Source organism: Stegostoma tigrinum, chromosome 6 (assembly GCF_030684315.1).
Source record: "Stegostoma tigrinum isolate sSteTig4 chromosome 6, sSteTig4.hap1, whole genome shotgun sequence".
NCBI lineage: Eukaryota > Metazoa > Chordata > Chondrichthyes > Orectolobiformes > Stegostomatidae > Stegostoma > Stegostoma tigrinum.
Window position 1 is genome coordinate 20,629,087 of NC_081359.1, and position 22,463 is coordinate 20,651,549.

The 22,463-nt window shown below is 39.6% G+C and overlaps 1 long non-coding RNA gene across 1 annotated transcript in view; it reads right to left on the reverse strand.

Moving 5' to 3' along the window:
- LOC125453627 (uncharacterized) overlaps positions 1–8,397 on the reverse strand; it is a 31,046-nt gene extending 22,649 nt beyond the window's left edge. Inside the window, exons 1-3 of the long non-coding RNA XR_007247791.2 lie at positions 8,278–8,397; positions 3,448–3,552; positions 3,217–3,365 (exon numbers count right to left, since the gene is read on the reverse strand). This is a non-coding gene — a long non-coding RNA (uncharacterized LOC125453627). The remainder of the gene's footprint in view (positions 1–3,216; positions 3,366–3,447; positions 3,553–8,277) is intronic.
- Between the last annotated feature and the right edge of the window lie 14,066 nt (positions 8,398–22,463).

The following is a 22,463-nucleotide window of genomic DNA, read 5'->3' on the forward strand; positions in this document are numbered from 1 at the left end:
GGTCGGCAGATTTTGGAAAAGTGTGGACGTAGTAGGGTTGTTGTAATGGGTGACTTTAACTTTCCCAATATTGATTGGAATCTCCTTCGAGCAGAAGATTTGATTGGAGCTGTTTTTGTAAGGTGTGTTCAGGAGGGTTTCCTAACTCAGTACGTTGACAGGCCAATGAGGGGAGAGGCCATTCTAGACTTGGTGCTCGGAAACGAGCCGGGGCAGGTATCAGATCTTGTGGTGGGAGAGCATTTTGGTGATAGTGACCATAACTGCCTCACATTCTACATAGCTATGGAGAAGGAGAGGATTAGGCAAAATGGGAGGATATTTAATTGGGGAAGAGGAAACTATGATGCGATTAGACATGAGTTAGGAAGCATAGACTGGGAGCAATTTTTCCATGGTAAAGGCACTATAGACATGTGGAGACTGTTTAAGGAACAGTTGTTGTGAGTGATGAATAAATATGTCCCTCTGAGACAGGCAAGAAGGGGTAAGATAAAGGAACCTTGGAATACGAGAGCGGTGGAGCTTCTCGTCAAAAGGAAGAAGGTAGCTTACATAAGGTGGAGGAAGCTAGGGTCAAGCTCAGCTCCAGAGGATTACAGGCAGGCGAGGAAGGAGCTCAAAAATGGTCTGAGGAGAGCCAGGAGGGGGCACGAGAAAGGCTTGGCAGAATGGATTAGGGAGAACACAAAGGCATTTTACACCTTTGTGAGGAATAAGAGAATGGTCAAAGAAAGAGTAGGGCCGATCAGGGATAAAATAGGGAACTTGTATGTGGAGTCTGAGGAGGTAGGGGAAGCCCTAAATGAGGTTTTTGCTTCTGTCTTTAAGAAAGAAACAAACTTTGTAGCGAATGAAACCTTTGAAGAACAGGTGTGCATGCTGGAATGGATAGAGATAGAGGAAGTTGATGTGCTGAAAACTTTGTCAAACATTAAGATTGACAAGTCGCCAGGCCCGGACCAGATTTGTCCGCGGCTGCTTTGGGAAACGAGAAACGCAATTGCTTTGCCACTTGCGAAGATCTTTGCATCCTCGCTCTCCACTGGAGTCGTACCTGAGGACTGGAGAGAGGCAAATGCAATTCCTCTCTTCAAGAAAGAAATAGGGAAATCCCCGGCAATTACAGACCAGTAAGTCTCATGTCTGTCGTCTGCAAGGTGTTAGAAAGGATTCTGAGGGATAGGATTTATGACCATCTGGAAGAGCATGGCTTGATTAAATGCAGTGAACATGGCTTCGTGAGGGGCAGATCATGCCTCACAAACCTTATCAAGTTCTTTGAGGATGTGACTAGAAAAGTTGATGAGGGTCAAGCTGTGGATGTGGTGTAAATGGACTTCAGCAAAGCATTTGATAAGGTTCCCCATGGTAGGCTCATTCAGAAGGTCAGGAGGAATGGGATACAGGGGAACTTAGCTGTCTGGATACAGAATTGGCTGGCCAACAGAAGACAGCGAGTGGTAGTAGAAGGAAAATATTCTGCCTGGAAGTCAGTGGTGTGTGGTGTTCCACAGGGCTCTGTCCTTGGGCCTCTACTGTTTGTAATTTTTATTAATGACTTGGGTGAGGGGATTGAAGGATGGGTCAGCAAGTTTGCAGACGACACGAAGGTTGGAGGAGTCGTTGACAGTATAGAGGGCTGTTGTAGGCTGCAGCGGGACATTGACAGGATGCAGAGATGGGCTGAGAGGTGGCAGATAGAGTTCAACCTGGATAAATGCGAGGTGATGCATTTTGGAAGGTCGAATTTGAAAGCTGAATACAGGATTAAGGATAGGATTCTTGGCAGTGTGGAGGAACAGAGGGATCTTGGTGTGCAGATACATAGATCCCTTAAAATGGCCACCCAAGTGGACAGGGTTGTTAAGAAAGCATGTGGTGTTTTGGCTTTCATTAGAAGGGGAATTGAGTTTAAGAGTCGTGAGATCTTGTTGCAGCTCTATCAAACTTTGGTTAGACCGCACTTGGAATACTGCATCCAGTTCTGGTCGGCCTATTATAGGAAAGATGTGGATGCTTTGGAGAGGGTTCAAAGGAGGTTTACCAGGATGCTGCCTGGACTGGAGGGCTTATCTTATGAAGAGAGGTTGACTGAGCTCGGACTTTTTTCATTGGAGAAAAGGAAGAGGAGAGAGGACCTAATTGAGGTATACAAGATAATGAGAGGCATAGATAGAGTTGACAGCCAGAGACTATTTCCCAGGGCAGAAATGGCTAACACGAGGGGTCATAGTTTTAAGCTGGTTGGGGGAAAATATAGAGGGGATGTCAGAGGTGGGTTCTTTACACAGAGTTGTGAGAGCATGGAATGCGTTGCCAGCAGCAGTTGTGGAAGCAAGGTCATTGGGGACATTTAAGAGACTGCTGGACATGCATATGGTCACAGAAATTTGAGGGTGCATACATGAGGATCAATGGTTGGCACAACATCGTGGGCTGAAGGGCCTGTTCTGTGCTGCATTGTTCTATGTTCTATGAGGAAGAACGAAAGAGAAAACATAGACAGAATAGTGTTTTTTTTCGCAAAGGATGAGGAAGACCAAGAGTTCACACTTTTGAGTTGTAAAATGCTAGACCTAGGCTCGAGGGTAGGAGGTGGTTCTTGTCTCTGAGAGGGAACTCTGGAATAGGTTGCCAACTTGCACATTAGACAATGATTTCCTGACTTTCGTTAAACAAGAGCCATTTGTGTTTGAGAAGAATGCTATTTTAATAGAAAGGTAGTTACTCAAGATTGAGCACTCAAAAGAGGAGTGATCTCCTAGGCTGGTTCCACTAACCCCCATTAACTGATCTCCCCTTCACAAACTGGTTTGGGCATTTAATTTGAGTATCACCTCACTCAACAGCTCGCAAGGGGTAGGGTGGAGTGGGGAGAAATTGTATGCTGTGATATACAAGATATCACAATAGTCTTGGACAGCCATAGGGACATGAGGATCTTGAGCCATCTGTCTTTAATTGCGTGCTCAATTTCTCATACCACGTGTATTTATCAATGTATTGTAGCTGGGGTGGTCACGTTAAGGATTTCAGCTTCAATACTACAATCCAAACATAGAAAACTCTGTTTAATCAAAGACAATTCTTTTCAAAATTTAAAGCCACAGAAAATCACAGCATAAAATGAGTTGGTTTTAAATGAGATGGCACCAGTTTATAAATAAATAAAAAATCATGATTTGAACAGTCATTCTTAAATGCGATGCTTACTTTGGGAAGTGGTACTGATTTTCACAGAAGTAATTTCTGGAGAAGACAATTCACTTTCAATATGCAATTTCCATTCCAGTTTACCAGTATTTTATTAGGCATTGCACTGTAAATGCCTGACAGTAATTTGCTTGAGCAGTCCTGGTAATCTAATGAACAACAAGAAAGAAGCTTAAGTGGTTTACAAACGTCAGCAAGGCCTCAAGATTGAATCAACGGCTTAAATCTCACCATCAGTTTATTTATTATTCCTTCTGATCTTCACGATTTGTCTTTATTCAAGTTGTTTTCTATCAGACTTTTGTCACAATTATTCCACAGAGGCAGTCACCATTACTGAGGCAACAAGATAAGAATGAAAGGTTAACAAAATTATTTGTGACACAGAACATAGAGGTTAACCTGCACAACATTATTAGCACTACCGTACAACTGAACATTAATGGGCAATGCAGTGGTCTTCAGATTGTGAATACATTTACCCATTTGTCTCATAGCTGTGGAGAGAGCAATTTGATTCACATTATATGGGTAAGCACGCATCTATTGGGATTATTTTAAAGATTAGGGAAAGTAAAGAGATTCAATGATGGAAAATCTGCATTGTGGCTGCTTAAACATTAATTGAAAATGGAGCATCACATATCAAATTGACCATGGATGGGTTGTGTTGTGTTTTATACAGTAATACAAACTAAACAAGCAAGTGACATAAAAGATGATCTCAGGATTTTAAATGAAGGCTTCTTGTTGCTGCTACATGTCCTGCTCACTGTACATTTGAACCAAGATGGATTTTTATAAATTTATTCATGGGACATGGACATCAATGACTGGCCAGCATTTATCTCCCATTGTTACTTGCTCATGACATGGTGATGGGGAGCTGACATTTGAACAGCTACAGTCCACGTCCTGCAGGTTGACCCACAATGCCGTTAAGGAGGGAATTCCAGAATTTTGACAGTGATGGAGAGGTGATATATTTCCATGTCAGGATGTTGTGTGGCTCTGAGCGGAATTTGCAGGTGGTGGTGTTCCTATGTATCTGTTGCCCTTATCCTTCTAGACAAGTGGCTTTGGGAAGTGCTGCCTCAGGATTGTTGGTGAATTTCTGCAGTGCATCTTGTAGATAGTACACACTGCTGCTGCTGAACATCAGAGGTGGAGAGAATGGATGTGGTGCCAATCGAGCAGGCTGCATTCTCCTGGATGGTGTCAAGTTTCTTGAGGGTTGTTGTCCCATCCAGGCAAGCGGGGAGTATTCCATCACATTCCTGATTTGTGTCTTGTAGATGGTGGTCAGGCTTTGGGGATTCAGGAGGTGAGTTACACGCCACAGTCTTCCTAGCCTCTTACCCCCTCTTGTAGTCATGGAGTTTATGTGGCAAGTCCAGCTGAGTTCCTGGTCAATGGCAACTCCAAGGAGCTAAAGGGGGTGGCTCAGTGGTTAGTGTTGCTGCCTCACAGTACCAAGGACCCAAGTTTGATTCTAGTCTATAAGGAGTTTGCATATATTCCAATGTTTGTGTGGGTTTTCTCCAGGTGGTCTGGTTTCCTCCCACATTCCAAAGATGTGCAAGTTAGGTGAATTGGTCATGAGAAGTGGAGCATTACAGGGTTTGGGTGGAGTGCACTTTGTGGGACAGTGTGGTCTTGATGGGCTGAATAGCCTGCTCCAACCCTGTATGGATTATCTGATATCAAACAGATATGTCTTTGATTGGGGCGGCACTGCTGCCTCACAGTGCCGGGAATCTAGGTTCAATTCTACCCTCAGGCGACTGTCTATAGGGAGTTTGCACATTCTCCCTGTGTCTGCGTGGGATTTCTCCAGGTGCTCCAGTTCACCCCCCCCCCTCCCCACCTCAGTCCAAAGATGCCAGGCGAGATGGATTGGCCATACTAAATTGCCTGTAGTGTTCAGGGATATGTAGATAAGGCGAGTTGTAGGGGGATGGGCCTGGGTGGGATGCTGTGAGGGTTGCTGTGAACTTGTAGGGCTGAAGGGATGGTTTCCACACTGTAGGGATTCTATGGCCTATGATGTTGATCATTGGAGGAATGCAGTGGTGATAACACCATTGCATGTCAGGTGGTGGTGTTTAGACTGCCTCTTATTGGAGATGGTTATTGCTAGGTGTTTGTGTAGCACAAAGATTGCCACTTTTCAGCCTGGATGATGCCTTGATTTCATCACATTTAAACATGGACTGCTTCAGCATCTGAGGAGTTGCAAATCAGCAAAGATCCCCGTTTTGACCTTATGATGGAGAGAAGGTCATTGATGAAGCAGCTGAGGATGTTGGGCCAAGGACACCTCCCTGAGGAGCTCCTGCAGAGATGTCCTAGAGCTGAGATGATTGACCTTAAGCAACCAAAACCATCTTCCTATGTGCCAGATATGACTCCAACCAGCAGAGAGTTCCGCCCCCACTCCATGCCTATTGATTCCAGTTCTGTTCGGGCTCCTTGATGCCATATTCATTTGAATGTGGCTTTGACGTCAAGGGCTGTCATTCTCACTTCACCTCTGGAATTCAGCTCTTTTGTCCATGTTTGAACCAGGGCTGTAACAAGGTCAGGAGCTGAGTGACCCTGGTGGAACCCATACTGGGGCTGGCACTAAGTAGGTTATTGCTGAGCACATTCTGCTTGATAGAACTGTTTATGAGATCTTCCAACACTTTACTGATGATTTAGAGAAGGCTGACGGGGCAGTACTTGGCCAGGTTGGATTTATCCTGCTTCTTTGGTGTGCAAGATGGGAATTTTCCACATTGTCAGTTTTCTATCTGCACTGGAAGAGGTTGGCTAGTTGAGTGATAATTCCAGAAGCACAACTCTTTCACCGTCATGAGGTTAAAACCCTGGAATTTCCTCCCTGAGGACATTGTGAATCCCCTTAGAGTACATTCAATCCACATTCAGAAGGATAAACAAGGTAAGGGCAATAAATGCTGGCTAGTGATGCCCATTTCTCAAGAGAGAATTAAAATAAAATAGCATACAAAACAGCACAATAGGTAAAAGCCAACCTATGCAGACAATGATCCCACTGCAAAGTTTGTTGTGTTTCAATTTTTTATACATTTCACCTGAAGTTTTTGTTGTGTAATTGAGGAACTGAATGCCTGCACAACATCAGAATTCTCCAGCTAGCTTCTTACAAAAGGCCATATGCTCATTTAAACAAAAACAAAACAATTTCAACAATGAAATTATGTATATCCAGGAGACTTCCACAGCCCTGGTGTTACATCCTTTTTCTGTCAGGTATCAACACAGCAGCATTTGATAAGGATTAGTGTGAAACAATGATGTGGGTTATTTATTTGAAAATGAGACTACATACGGATAATGTTCTGAAGTGAACTGAGCATTATACATCGATGATGACTGCTCCCTTTCTTTTAAATAGCAGTAAATATATCCCCAGTTTGCCCAATATGTGATGATCTTGCCATTCTAGGAATTAGTCTGATGAACCTTAGCTATTCTCCCAATATCGAAGGTATATCTTTTCCTAGCTGAGGAAACCAAAGCTACATATAATACACTAGATGTGGTCTTATCTAGGGTCTGTACAGCTGCAGCAGACATCTTTGCACTTACAGGAAAACCCTCTTGCGATCAAAGCCAATGTACCATTTGCTTTCCTAATTGCTCATTGGAGTTACATGCTTGTTTTCAGTGATTGATGTACAAGGATGTTGAGTCCCCTGTAAATCAACATTTTCCATTCTGTCACCATTTAAATGATACTCTGCTCTCCTTTTTATTAACTGCACACTTACCTATATTAAACTACATAAGTCACCTATTTGTCCTCTTATCCAGCTTGTCTAAATCATTCTGAAGTCTTCTTACAACATCCTCACTGCTCATGATCCCACCTAGTCTTATGTCATGTGCAAATGTGAATATATTATATATGACTTCCTCATAAATTACTGAGTTGGACACCAGCACTGGTCTCTGTGGTAACAGCAAGTCACTGCTTTCCTCTCCAAAAAAAGTCCAATCTTTTTCTACTCCTGTCTACGATCTGCTAAACGATTTACAATCCATATCAGCATATTTATCCCCATCTAATGTTCACAGTAATCTCTCATATTGGAGTCAGTCTACTGCTTATCAAAAATCCAAATACAGCACATCCACTGGTTTTGTCTGATCAATTCTATTACTTGTGTCCTCAAAATGCACTAGTAGATTTGCAAAACAGGATTTCTTTTCATAATTCTATGTTTACTTTGTATGATCCTATTGATCTTTTTATTGTATCCTTTCCAAATAATTCTAGCATTGACCCTACTATAGACATTAGGCTAACCATTCCATAGTTATGTTTTATTGCTCCCTCCTTTCTTTTCAAACTGTTATGATGTTTACCCTCCAATCCTTTGGCACTGTTCAAGAATCTGCAGAATTTTGGATGATGGCAAGCAAGTCATCCATTACCCCTATGACCACCCTCTTGAGTACCTTGGCAGGAGATGTCAGGCCATTGGGATTTGTTGGCTTTTAGTCTTATTAATTTCTGACACTTTTTTCTTTAACTAATATTAATTTGCTTTAATTCTTCCTAATCTCTTGGACCCCTGATGTTTCTAGGAAGTGTTTACTGCTGTGAAGATAAAAAGCCTTCCATTTACTTGTTCTCCATTGTCATTTCTTTCATTTCAGACGAAGAAGAATACATTTGTCTTCACCATTTATTTTTCTTTTTACTCACTGAAGAAACTCTTACAGTTCACTTTTATTTGCCATTCATGTTTACTCCCTTACTCAAGTTTTACCCTCTTAAATTAATCCTTGGTGCTCCTTTGCTGAATTCTAAACTGTTCCCAATCTCAGGCTTGTTGTTTATTTCTAGCAACTTTATATGACTTCTTTCTCCATCTAATACAGTCCCAAAACTATTTTGTTCGCTATGGTTGGGCCACTTTCTCTGTTATATTTTTGTACCCTATGTAACATATAACCCTTGCAATGCATGCATTCATTGGTTAAATATTAGCTATTTGAAATCCACTTTATAATGTTTAACAAATTTACCCAGTCTGTCATGGTTCCTCATATCATTGTAGCCTCCTTTATTTGGATTTGGGATCCAGTTTTGGATTGGACTGTTTCATTTTCCATCCCACTGAAGGAATTCAGTCATATTATGGTCACTCTTCCCTACAAAATACAACACAACTTTATTAATTAAACCCTTCTCATTGTACAAAACTAAATATTGGGAATGACCTGTTTACAAGTTTGCTTTTCAATGTACTGGTCTAATATAAATCCATACCCAGGAATTCTAATGTCAGTTACCCAATCTATAAGTAGATTAAATACAGCCATGTTTACTATAGCGCCATTGTTACACATAACTAATTTGGTGATAACTCTACGGTCTCAACTCCTACTAATGTTTTCCACTCTTTTTTATTCTTAGGTCCACGTGACTTGATTCTTCTTCTCGATTTTCTGAGCCAATATTAGCTCACAGAATTACAATTTCACTGTCCACATAAGAACATAAGAACTAGGAACAGGAATAGGCAATTCAACTGTTTGGAGTGTGCTCCATAATTCAATAAGATCATGTCTGATCCCGTCTTGGCCTCAAATCTATTTTTCTGTCCTTTGCCATACCTGTAAACAGATTACTATTTAAAAGTCTTTCTATCTCCTCCTTAAATTGACGCAATTTCCCAGCATCCACCATACACTCAGGTCATGAATTCCACACATTCATATCCCTTTGAGAGAAGTAATTTCTCTTCATCTGTTTTAAATTTTCTACCCCTTATCCAAAAACTATGACCTCTCATTCTGGATTGCCCCACATGACAACATTTATCTTGCCAATTCCCTTTAGCACCTTATATACACATGTTAGATGCCCTTTCATACTTTTAAACATCAAAGAGTATAGGCCTAAACTGCTCAATGTTCCTTCACAAGACAAACTGATCTGGAAGCTCTGGAATCAGTCTAGTGAACCTTGTCTGAATTTCCTGACTTGCAACGACATCCTTCCTCAAGTAAGTGGACTAAAAGTGTACCATTGCTGAGGGGATCTGGGCGACTGTCTGTGTGGAGTTTGCACATTCTCCCCATGTCTGTGTGGGTTTCCTCCGGGTGCCCCAGTTTCCTTCCACAGGCCAAAGATGTGCGGGTTAGGTGGATTGGCCATGCTAAATTGCCCATAGTGTTCAGGAAGGTAGACGGCGTACATTAGGTGGGTCATAGGATGATGGGCGTGTTGGGCTGAAGGTCCTGTTTCCACACTGTAGGGATTCTATAGATTCTACGAATAAATGCTTTGTACAGTTGCAGCAACACCTTCTTACTTTTATACTCAAATCCTTTACTTATAAATATCAAAATCCCATTGACTTACCTACTACCTGCTGTACCTATGTACTAATTTTCTGTGATTCACACACAAAGACAAATCTCTCTGCACCAAAGCACTCTGAAGTTTCTCTCCATTCAGATAATAAATTGTCTTTCTATTAATCTGACCAAGATGGATAACCTTACACTTATCAACATTCATCAGTCAAATTTTGTTCCATTTACCTAACCATATCCATTTGTAAATTTCTTCTACCTTCAATGGAATTATCTTAGAGTCACCTGCGAATTTGGCTTTAGTGCTTTCTAACCCCACATCTAAGTAATTAATATAAACTGTAAATAGCTGGGGCCTATTGGCCAAACCATGTGACACCCCATTAGGTGCAGCTTGACAACCAAAAATGACACATTTACTATCAATGAAATCCAACTTCTTTTTCTTTGTTGCTTGTCCTTCCCAAATATTCAATTCTCTTGAATATTCAAATCCCAGCCTTCGCCACCCTGCAAATATATCTCCATAATCACAATCATATCATATTCATTTACAAATAGTTGTGCTATTAGTTTGAGTGCTTTATTGTGAATGCTCCATGCATTCAGGTTCAATATCTTTCAATGTATCTTTGTTAACATCTTTACTTTAAAAAAAACTGCAGTCTCACTTGCTGCCATCTATGGTTTCTTCTGTCTTTCATTTTTATTTTCTTAGCTTTCACTTCTACCTAAGTTTTCTTCTCTTCCATCTTCCTGCTGAGATTTTCATCCCCTTGCCGCTCTATTTTAAACCATCCTTTGCAATACTAGTAAATGCTATTGATCTTGTTCCTGGTCACATGCAACCCATCCAGCTTGTGTATCATCCTCTCATCACAAATGTGACTCCAATTACCAGGAATCCAAATCCCTCCTTGCTCCCACAACTCTCCACACATCCATGCATTTAGTTTATTTTCTTCCCAGTCTCACTAGCAAAGTGGCACTGGGAGTAATCCTTCATGAGATTACAACCTTTACTTTCCTTTTTTTAAAATTATTTATGTTTCTTTTTCTTTGTATTCTTTTTACTCATATAATTGATACAATTGTGGAATAAGCTCTTAATGTTCATCCTCCTCCCTTAGAAAATCCTACAACTGCTCAGTGACATCCTACAACCTGATATTAGCAAGGCAGTATACCATCAAGACAGCACAATGTTCTTGTAATGTAATTTTTTTTTGCTTCAAAGAAGCTCGGTTGCTGAGTAGAGTCTACTGCTACTCAACTGTTCCTCTTTCTGACTTCAGCTAGGTAAACCCCTGATCAGTTTGGATTTTCAGTTGAAAGCTTTTTGAAAGGAAAAGGGAAGGTCAGCTCATATCTCCTGCTTCTGAAACATCTTTGAGGTAAATCCAAAATGGAAACTTTTGAAGAGCCACTGCCCTCTTGAAGATCAGCTGGAAGGCATAACAATCGTGTTCCCTGAGCAATCCATGTCTGTAGCGATCCCAGAGATGTCGGCATATGTGGATGGCACTAACTTACATCTTACAGAATAGCAGTTAGCTGAACATTTTACATCTTGGCTTTGGCCTTCAACAATTAACATTAAGTTTTTCTTTTCTCCCAAACGAGTTTCTGGAGAGAGAAATCCACTTTGCTCTTTCCTGATTTGAGACCGCATAATTGTATGTCCATCTGTTTTGAGTTATTTGAGGTGAAGAACATTTACATTTTCATGTTGAAAACTGCATGTGTTAACCAATTCTGCATCATAATGGAATAAATTTTGTTTGATATAAAATTGATAATTTTGTGTTCTGAAGAGAAATCTAGTTGTTAGATATTTTAAATCTAAGTACAACAATAAAAACACATACGATTGGCCATTTCAAGAACTGAGTAAAACAATTAAATTTATTTTGTGACCCATGACCTCAAGAAAGATTGTGTCATTGTGAGGGACTGCAATGTGCACCAATTGGAGAATGTTCAGGCTTGTGGTCGAATCTTGTCTGTGCATACCCTGGCTCAGCTGAAATTTTGTATCATCCCTAAGGTCCTGAAACTCACTCAGGAACCCATGCCCCATAGTCATGCATGTCCAAGACAGTATGTGTGCAAGCATGACAGCATGAGAGGGTTTGTACAAAACAGAGAGAATGGGACAGCACAAGAGAAAGAAAGCAGAGAGAGAGAGAGAGAGAGAGAGAGAGAGAGAGAACAAGCAAGAAGGAGAGAATGATCAAAAGAGACACAGCGGTGAGTGTAAGAGAATGTGCAATTAAGAGAGAGTGCGTGAGTGAGAAAGTGTACAGGTGAGATTGTGCAAGAGAGAGGATGCATGAGAGACCGTGTGCAAGAGAGAGAGTATATTAGACAGCATGTGCAAGAGAGAATGTAAGAGAGTACGCACAAGATACAGAGCATGCAAGTGCGAGAGAGTGTGCAATGGTAAGAGAAAGAGAGCATACATGAGTGAGAGAGAATGCAAAGGTGAAAATGCAAGAGAGAGTGCACACAAGAGAACATGCATGCATGAGAGCTGAAGGGAGATAGTTGGTGTGAGAGGAAAAGCGTGAACGAGAGAGTGCATGAGTGAGAGAAATTGTGAGAGAGAGCACACGAGAGAGAATACTCAAGAAAGATAGACCATACAAGAGAGCACAAAAGAGAGAGTTTGCAAGAGAGGGTACACAAGGGAACATATGAGATGAAGAACGTGTGCAAGAGAGACTGCATGAGTGAGCACATGCAAGAGCTAAAATTTTGAACTGCAACAATTAAACTGTGGAGAGGAAAGTTTTAGAAATGGTTATTTAGAAAACCATAAGACATAAGATGACCACCTTTACAAAGTTACTAGCCTGTGTGGCCAATGGACCAAAATTAAAACATTGATAAAAATGAAATTCTTGCAAGATATATCTGTCCATGCCCATAGCAACAGCTAGATTTGTTCTTTTTAATCTTCAAGGAAATTTGGACATCACTGGCAAAGTCAGCATTTGTTTCTTATCACTAACTGTCCTTGAACTAAATGTCTCTCTCGGCCATTTCAGATGACAACTAAGAGTCAACAACATTTCTGTGCACTGACTTCAGACTGGGTGAGGCTGGAGGCTTTCCTTTCCAAATGGAAGTGAGCGAACTAGATGTGTATTTGTAAAAAAAAAGATAATTGTCATTTTGAAACTACTTTCCAATTTTACATTTCTTTAAAATTTGATTAAAATTCCACTTCCTGTCACAGTGGAATTTGAACTCACATTCCTAGAGCATTGGTCTGGATTTTCTGAACTACTGCTCCAATGATGTTAACAACTCACCATCATCTCACCTGAAATGAAAAGGATAGATGAAGCTGTGAATCAATAATGTTTGGAATAGGCATTCCAGTGGTCTATACAAGGAAAATAACTTATTAGTTTGGGACATGTTCAGATTCTGAAAGATATCAAGAAGTTACTATGAACAAATAATATCCAAATTACTTTTATTTTAGAAGTCCAGCATATTCAATTGAACCTCTATATGTGTGCCTAAACAAGCCATTCAACAATGATGCTCATATTGAATGATCGATGGAAGAAAATCTTTCAAAATGAATGGAAATGTCCATTCTGCTTGACGTGCTTGTCGTCTCATCATTAAATCATGAGCTGCTATCAATGCACAAATCATGACTCTTCAAAACAAAATTCAGAATATCCAATTCAGTCTATGAATAGGAAGATGATTTGTTGTAGAGGTACGATTCTGAAACAAAAGCATCAATTTTGATGCCAAGTGAGGTCCTGATAATGACTCCCCAACTGGAGTAACTCAGAACAAATTTGATAAACTGATTATTGAATGCTGAAAACATTTTTTTGTTTCCTTTTTTGTAATGATTTGAACCATGGTTAAAGGTATTTATTTACAATTAGTTAATTTATAAATATTGCATATTGGTTTAACTTGGTTTACCGGTACATTTCTTTATACATTTCAAAATGTTGAACACCTACACTGCTGGTTTATATTTTATATTCAGTGTATAAGTTGAGCCTTATTTTTGGGAGGAATTTTTGAGGTTTCAAAAAATCGATGTACAGTAGTTTCTGTTGACCATCTTATCAATTTATTCAATGGCCTTAACTACCTCAGTCAGATCATCTTTCAATCTTTCAGACTCAAGGAATGTGAATTTTATCTGTGAAAATTGTTCTTACAATGTAACCATTTCAGCTCCAATATCTTTTGGTCACTATGTTCTCCCCTGGTTACATTATCAGATTATAAGTGTTTCGACAGGAATCTGAAATCCAATGACCATCCTGTCACACCATAATCCTTTATTGTGATAATCTTGAATTAAAGTGTGGAGGAGGTCTGAAGTATGAACTAGGATATCGGAGGAAGCAAATGGTCCTTGGTGGTGCAATGATAGTGCCGATGGCCCAAGTTCAAGTCCTTGCTGCTGCAGAGGTCTGTCTTAATACATTTGAACAAACTGATTAAAAAAACAAATCTATGACAGGAAGTGAAATTATGAGCATGGGTTTGCATGGAGTGAGATACAAATTTGAGTCATTAAATTGTGGAAAGATGCTGGGAAAAGAACAGGTGCCTTCCAGCAAAGGGGGAATATTTGTGGTAGAACAAATATACCCCACATGCCCAAGAGAATTGTCAAAAAGCTGGAAAAGTAGATTACTGGAAACATCTGTGTCTTAATTAGATAGAGGTAATATCTGAGTGAAACAGCCCACCAGATCAACAAAAGCACTTTTCTTCAACAGGAACAAAGTCAAAGCAAATAGTCAGTGCATTTGCTCCTGCTCTCAGCCGACACATCACATCTGCTTCAGTTATCGTGTTTGTTCTATTTGTACCATATTATTGCAGACTTTGTTTTAACTGACATCTTGGGAACTGATACTCTCGATGAACCGGCACAATGTATACCTCAAATACTGGAAAGTTTACTGTACTATTCAGTTCAATTATTTTGGTTTTATTAATTTATTTATCTCTATGTAAATATACTTGTCAATCGAATGGCCACATGAAACATAAATAGTTGATTCAACTTCATGTCAAATTCTCTTCAAATGCCGCCATGCCTGAGAAGTATGCATTTTTACATTGTCTATGTGGACCTCTCGATTATCCAGAGTATTTGATCAACCGGCACATTTCTGGTCCCAAAGGTGCCATTTAATAAAAAGTTTATTGTGTAATATGTTACTGCTACTTTACGTATAGGAAATTGTGCAATCAGATTGTAGTGCCAAGAATTTGCCTTTGAAATTGATCTGAGAGATTGTCTGCTGTTGTCACAGTGTCTTTTCATAGACAAAAGCAGAAAGAGCCATTCACTACAAAAGTGGCCATTCATAATGGTATTGTTTCCAGCAAACACACTTAAGCAGTGGAGTGTACATTGCACAATCCGTAGAAAATTCAATCCTTATACAGTTAGTATAAAATAGGGTGATATTTCACTGAAAAAAACATAGAATTATAGAAGGATTACAGCCCAGAAGGATGCCATTTGACCCACTGAGCACATACCAGCTCTCTGCAAGAACAAATAATGCAATACTATTGTACATGCAACTATTTGCATTGCAACGTACACAGCAAGCTCAAGTTGATGGATAATTCATGCTATTCCACCAATAGCTTTGTAAAAATGGTGACTCTTCCTCAAGTGCCTTGTGAGTTTCAATATCATGCTGCATTTATGGAGTTATAAATAATTGAGCACATCACAAGTAGTTAGGGCTGGCATTTCACAGCATTAAGAACCTTTAAATGATTAAATACGTTTAGAGTCACAGAGTTATACAGTGGCCTATCGAGTTGCTGCCAGCAAAGAGAAGCATCACCTATTTACACTAATTATACTCACCAGCAAGTGGCCTGTAGCCTCAAATGAAGGGTGTAAGGCTTTCTGCCTCTACCACCCTCCCAGGCTATGCATTTCAGACTTCCACCACCCTCTGTCTCCAATCATTAAGCCAATATTGGATCCAACTTGCCAAGTTACTTTGGATTCCAGAATAACAAAGTGTGGAGCTGGATGAACACAGCAGGCCAAGCAGCATCTCAGGGTTACTTTAGATTCCACGTGCTTTTATCTTCTTTTTCAGTCTCCCATGTGGGATCTTGTCAAAGGCTTTGTTGAAGTATATACAAGCTTCATCTCTTGAACTACCCTCATCTATATGCTGGTCACATTCTCAACAATCAAATTTGTTAAGCATTACTTCCCTCTGACAAAGCTATGCTGACTCTTCCTGATCAAACTAATCTCTCCATGTGGAGTTTTATTTCCTCCTTCAGCATTTTCTCCAATAGCTATCCTATGACTGATATGAGGCTCTCTGGTCTGTAATTCCTTGGCTTACCTCCACCACACTTCTTAGAATGCGGATCCACATGAGCTGACCTTCCAGACTTCTGGCACCTCCCCTGTGACCAGACAAGAATTAATAATTTGGTTCAGAGTGCCTGTAATTTCCTCCCTCACCTCTCACACAGCCTGGGATACATCTCACTTGGACTTGGGGATTTGCCCACTTTTAAGCTTGCTATAACCTCTAACGCCTCTTCAGTCATCTGTCAATCTGCTCAAGAAACATGTTGAGTTACCTCTTATAGTCCTTCTTCCAATCCAAGTCAACATGAAGTCGGAGAGAAAGATCAAACATTAAGGGCAGACTTCTAAAATATCCTTCTCTAATCGATTCTAATAAAGTTACAGAATCCCCACAGTGTAGAAGCAGGCCATTTGGACCATCAAGTCCACACCTACACTTCAAAGAGCATCCCCACCCAGACTTATCCCTACCTTATAACTTGTCATTTCCCATGGCTAATCTACCTAGCCTGCTCATTATGGGCAATTTAGCATGGCCAATTCCCCCTAACCTGTACATCTTTGGACTGTGGAAGGAAACCAGAGCACCTGGAGGAAACCCACACAGGCACAGGTAAAATGTGCGAACTCTACACAGGCAGTCACTAAAGGCTGAAATCAAACCTGGGACTCTGAGGCAGCAATGTTAACCACTGAGCCACCTCAACGCACATACAAATGGAAAAGAATAGTTAAGACACAAAAGGAAGGCATTCAGCCCATTGAATTCACGTCAGTCCTCTCCAGTCAATCCCACTCTCCCAGTCTATCTGCATAGTCCTGCAATTTTAATTCCATAAATATCCTACCAATTCCATTTTGAAATCAAGCATCATTTTCAATTCCCCTACCCTCAAAGGCAACGAGTTCCAACTCATAACCATACCTAATGTTTAAAAAATATTATTGTGTAAAAGCAATCACAAAAGGCTTAGTAAAGAAGTAGAATATTGAGCCTGATACCTAATCAATACAGCTTATGAAATGAAGGCACAAAAATTATTTTGTTTCATATGTGTTGTCTTTTTCAAAATGATTTTATTTAAACAGTGCATCTTGATTGTATCAGCGGGAAACTGACAAGCTGAAATTACTGAAGCTGACAGAACAAGGAAGCTGCGTTATCATACATACTCAAAGTGACAAGCAGAATTAACGTGCACACAGTTGAAATTTCATGATTGCTCAAGCATCCCTCAGTAATGATTATATCGACTCATGTTTATTCAGTTTCTTGCCGCTGTCAAGCTGCATAACTCCTCCCAGTTACTCTCACAGCTGCCTTTTGTGCGCACCTTCTACTGCATTGTTTTAAATCAAGGTAATTTGATAAATAATTTGAAGTATAGTTGAGTTTTAATAAATATTGACAATAACAAATTTTAATTTAAACATGCAACAGAATTGCAACAACAAAACTCTTGAGAACTTTTCCGTTAATAGTGACATTCAAAATGATATGTTTTGCTATAATTATTAATCTTATTGTTAATTGTATACAGCAGATGATGTAATGTGCCAATTTCACATCAGAATTTGAGAAGTTTGTAGATTTGGCTGTCTCAACAATTCTCTTACAAGATTACAATTTTATAAGCAGTCATTTCCACCCTGCCCCACAACTTCCCCACCCCCCCACCACACATACACACACACACACACACACACACACACACACACACACAGTGATACATCTCTAACCTTGTGAGTTTTATTTTGAAATCATTTTGGCGGATCAATGTTTATTTGGCGGGGCTTCTCATGCAAGATGGTCTTACCATCTATCAAGAATCTCTGTTAATATAGGTCTCTTCAGTTTTTGATGCCAATTTACTCATTTTGGTGTTTTGCATTCGTCAGCAGAATCTTTTTTTTTAAAAAACCCTTTATGAATTATTATTGGGTCAGTGCATGCAACTTAGGGTGGCACGGTGGCTCAGTGGTTAGCACTGCAGCCTCACAGTGCCAGGGATCCGGGTTCAATTCCCGCCTCGGGCGACTGTCTGTGTGGAGTTTGCACATTCTCCCCGTGTCTGCATGGGTTTCCTCCGGGTGCTCCAGTTTCCTCCCACAGTCCAAAGATGTGCAGGTTAGGTGGATTGGCCATGCTAAATTGCCCATAGTGTTCAGGGGTGTGTGGGTTATAGGGGGATGGGTCTGCTTGGGATGCTTCAAGGGGCGGTGTGGACTTGTTGGTCCGAAGGGCCTGTTTCCACACTGTAAGTAATCTAAGCTTCTTCTTCATGATATATAGAACAACTTTGAACCCTATTTACTGTAACCTGTGTTGCTTAACACACCTTGAAGAAGATTCAAGTGGCCATTTTCTGATTGTTAATGCACTAAATTATATAATTGTGTTTAATTTATCCAATAATCTGAAATTGTTATCTCCACTTAAATTACCGTGCACGGGAGAGTTCAGTTCTGAGTTCAGTGCTAAATACACTGAATTTGCATCTAACGATACCACGTATGTATTAAGATGCACCTACAGACCTGTTCTTCTACCTGTACATCCCCGAGAGGATTTAAGGACAGGGCGCTTGTGCGATGTAAACCATTTGCTGATCTCAGTTTTATGATTTCACTTAATCTGTTGGGAATGCATATTGCAGCTGACTTTACAAGACTGAAGAGTGGAGTGAAAATCTGTGTTTAACCATTTGAATGCCGTAGATTAACTAGTTCTGGTTGGCGTCAAGGTGCAGTGGCTACTGCTGCATGTGAGTCATGAAGTTGTAGAATGTGGATAAGTTCTGGATCCTGATTCCACACTGAAGCTTTTATGTCTAAATGGGCTAAATGGCCAGGAGGCAAGATTGATGTCCAATTAGAGCTACCAAAACCCTCAAAGATGAAACTGCAAAGACAGGCAGCAGCCATGTTGAGAGTTGTCACTGTCTTGCTGATAAGTGTGTGCATAATTCCTTCGATAGTCATGAGGTTGAAAATACTGGCAAGTGGTTGAAACGAGATAACAAAGTGTGAAGCTAAATGAACACAGCAGGCCAAGCAGCATCTTAGGAGGATTAGGAGCAGAGATCATGCTGAAGCTGCTTGGTCGCACTTTGTTAGCGCAGAGAACGGAACCATTTACAGGCATTTCAGTTTGATCAAAACATCACTTACAATTGCACTGCTGAATAGATAGACTCCTTACCAGGCTTCTTCATGTGCTTAAGGGACCATTAATTATTGGCAACCAAAACTCTTGCTACTCCATAACCCATTCCACCACCTTACGAGAGGTTTGAAAGTTGTAATCTGACCCAGAGGTTAATACTTAATGTAAACAATAAAATGAAATCTGGACTCTCAAAGCGCTCATCTAACACTAATCCCTCCCTTAATCAAGAAATATTTTTGAACTCTATCTTTTAGTTTACTTTACAAACGTGTTTTTATTTAAGTCATATCATCAAGTCTTTTTCACTTTTACTTAAAGTCTCACAAACTCAAAAGCAATTAAAATTCTTTGAAAGATTAAGAATTCCTAAATAAAACAGAAAGTGTTTGAAAAATTTAATAGCTACTCATCTCAGTTTACTGCAGGCTGCTCTCGATGCATTCTTTTAACTGCTGAAATCCAAACGGTCTAGTCTCTGTATTTTTGTCCCTCTACCTCGATTGCCCAAGGACTACCTTCACATATAGCAGCACCCCTCAACCGTGTCAGGAAATTTCTAAACCTCTAGTGGTATAAGAAAAGGTGAATTTGAATCATGGTTTAATAATACACGTCAACATACAGCTGCTGACTGGAAAATCTGAGTCTATCAAGAGCCGTGGCTGTTTAGCAGATTTTGATGCAGATTCAATGCATTCAGAGCTGGCTTGATAGCTGACACAAAGCAACATTTTGATCTTTAGAAAGCTGGTAATACAATCTGGCCAGGGGCAAAAGTATTATGATTTAACTTGTCAAAAGTAAGTCAACTCCGCATCTGGATGGAACAGCTCAGAGAAATTTGCAAAATGCCTTGCACAGTCCAACCATGCTGAATGATAATGAAATAAACAAAAAAAAAGTCTGTGAATGAGATCATGAAGTCATATCTACTTGAATTTTGTGATGCTCAGTATTGCAAATCTAATTTTTGACAAATTTGTTATCTAGTGCCAATATGCTTTACAGCACTTGGAAGCCGAGATGAAAATTGTTCTGAATGTATTCCTTGCTATTTTATGGACCAAATAAAGGTGAATTGAACATAATCCTCAAGTAAATGTTCATTAGAAGAGCACTTGAAACCATGAAAAGGGACAAGAGAAAATAAAGGCGGGCAGAATGTATTGCGAAAATTGGCTGGCTGAAAACTATTGATACCAGTTCAGGAATTGCAATCCTTAATTGATTTCTAAAGAACCCAGTACAAATACTAATATTGCAGTCAGTGCCTATAGAATCCAGCTCAGAATAGATCAAAAATCAGAAAATCCAAGTTTCAGCCAATTAATCCTTGAAAAACTTTTAGTGTTGTTGAACTGTCTTTTTTCCCACTTAGGGGAGGCTGGGTTGGTGGGGGGTTGGGGTGGGGGGTTGGTTGGGGGGAGAGAGGGTGGGGTGGTTTCCAGATAAACAGGCTTTGCTTTAAAATTAAAAATAACTGTCTCCTCCTCCAAAGGTCTGGAGGTTGCATTGGCTTCCCAACACAATTTTCACAAAATTTGCCAAAGAGGCACAAAAGAATGAGGAATTTCAAACATAATTTTGAGTTCTCCGAGCTTTTGTTCAAAAATCATAATGTAGAATCTAGCCCTACCCACAAAACCACACCCCAGATTGAATTAATCACCATAGTAAGCTTCTGTTAATTAGGACTCTTCATGATTCTTCAAAGAGCTTAAAAATAAATTGTAGTTTATTAAATGCAATGGCATGAGTGGACACGATTGAAAGCTTTCAAAAAGGTACCCTTTCAATTCACTGGGAAACTGACTACCTAACACCAATGTAACCATTAATAGTTTTGCATATTTTCAATTTGTTTGCAGCTATTGAAAGCTATTTTTTTTTAGAAACAGTAAACTGGACACTGATAGAATATGCTTATTTTTGTGATAAATCCACTTTTAATTATAAACTTGCAGCAATTTACAGCTCTGAAATTTGCCTAGGAATATGTTCAATGTAATGCTGTGACAAAATTATGTTCTACTGGGATGGCAAATGAAACCAGGTCACAGAAGATTTTGCATTCGGTGATGTTTAAGCAGAAACTTGTGCAAAGAATTCACTTTGTGCAAATTTGGGTATAGCTTCACCCAAAGAGCAAAAGAGAGAAAGTCAGTTTGGAAAGTAATCTTTTTCATGACCACAATGAGAGTAGTTTTAGTTAATAACGTAAATATATTTGAAAAGAAACTGGATAAGTACATTTACAAAGGAATAGAGCTTTTTGCTAATGGTGTTAAATCCAATGAATAGAGTAGGAAGATGTAGTGTGGATCTTCAACATTAGTATAGACAAATAGTCTGTTTACCTGCTGTTAATTCTGTGCAATTAAAAAACATGCTCCCAAACTGATCCATGATTTAGGAATCATTCTTTTTATGAAATACAAGTGCTATTGTCAACCATGTGTTTGTTGAAATGATCCTCGTGTACTGATTGGCCAAGGATAACCAATATATTTTTGGACTTGCTGATACCGTTGGAATTTAATCTAGTGCTAAAGAATATTTCAGGAGAATGATTTCATTTGTGTTTGTCTGCTTCAAAGTAGCATCAAGATATACAGGCACACAGCAATTTCACCAGTATAATGGACCACAATGAAAAGAGTTTTAAAGTGGAGCAGTGCAAACAAAGTTTTCCCCTTTGATTTCTGAGTCTAAAATCACAGTACTTTAACCCAAACATCAGTGATTGCTCAGTGAAAGTCTGAGTCAGAATCAAAGGGTTGTGTTCTTTTCCACTCTATATTTTGAGGTCAAAAGTCAACATTAACACTACTGTGCATTACTGAAGGAGTGCTTCACTATCAGAGGTGTCACCTTTTGGATGAGATGCTGAAATGAGGTTTTTTTTTGCCTCTCTGAGGTCGACATAATGGATCTGCTATTTTGACAAAGAACGGGGCAGTCATGCAACCATAGGAGCCCAGGTTAAGCTAGATCCCTGAATCAACATTATAAAAGCAGATTACTCAATTAATACCGCACATGCTCATGGAAGATTGTGGTATACAAAATTGTTGTCATGTTTTCTACATTAAAAGAATAAGCAAATGTACAAAACTACTTAATTGGTTAGTGAAGATCTTTAGCATGTCCAGAGGTGTTGAAACGTGCTGTATAAATGCAAACTATTGAATTGTGCATACACTTATATAAAAAGCAGTTCATGTCTGCAATCTATTGTCATGTTATAATCTGGATTCATTGTACTAAACCCAGATGTGATTGGTTATCATGGAAAATAAAATATTGCAAACTATTTTGTTAAGGGAAACTGCATTTGTGTGTATAATAGATTGTTTTCCTTAT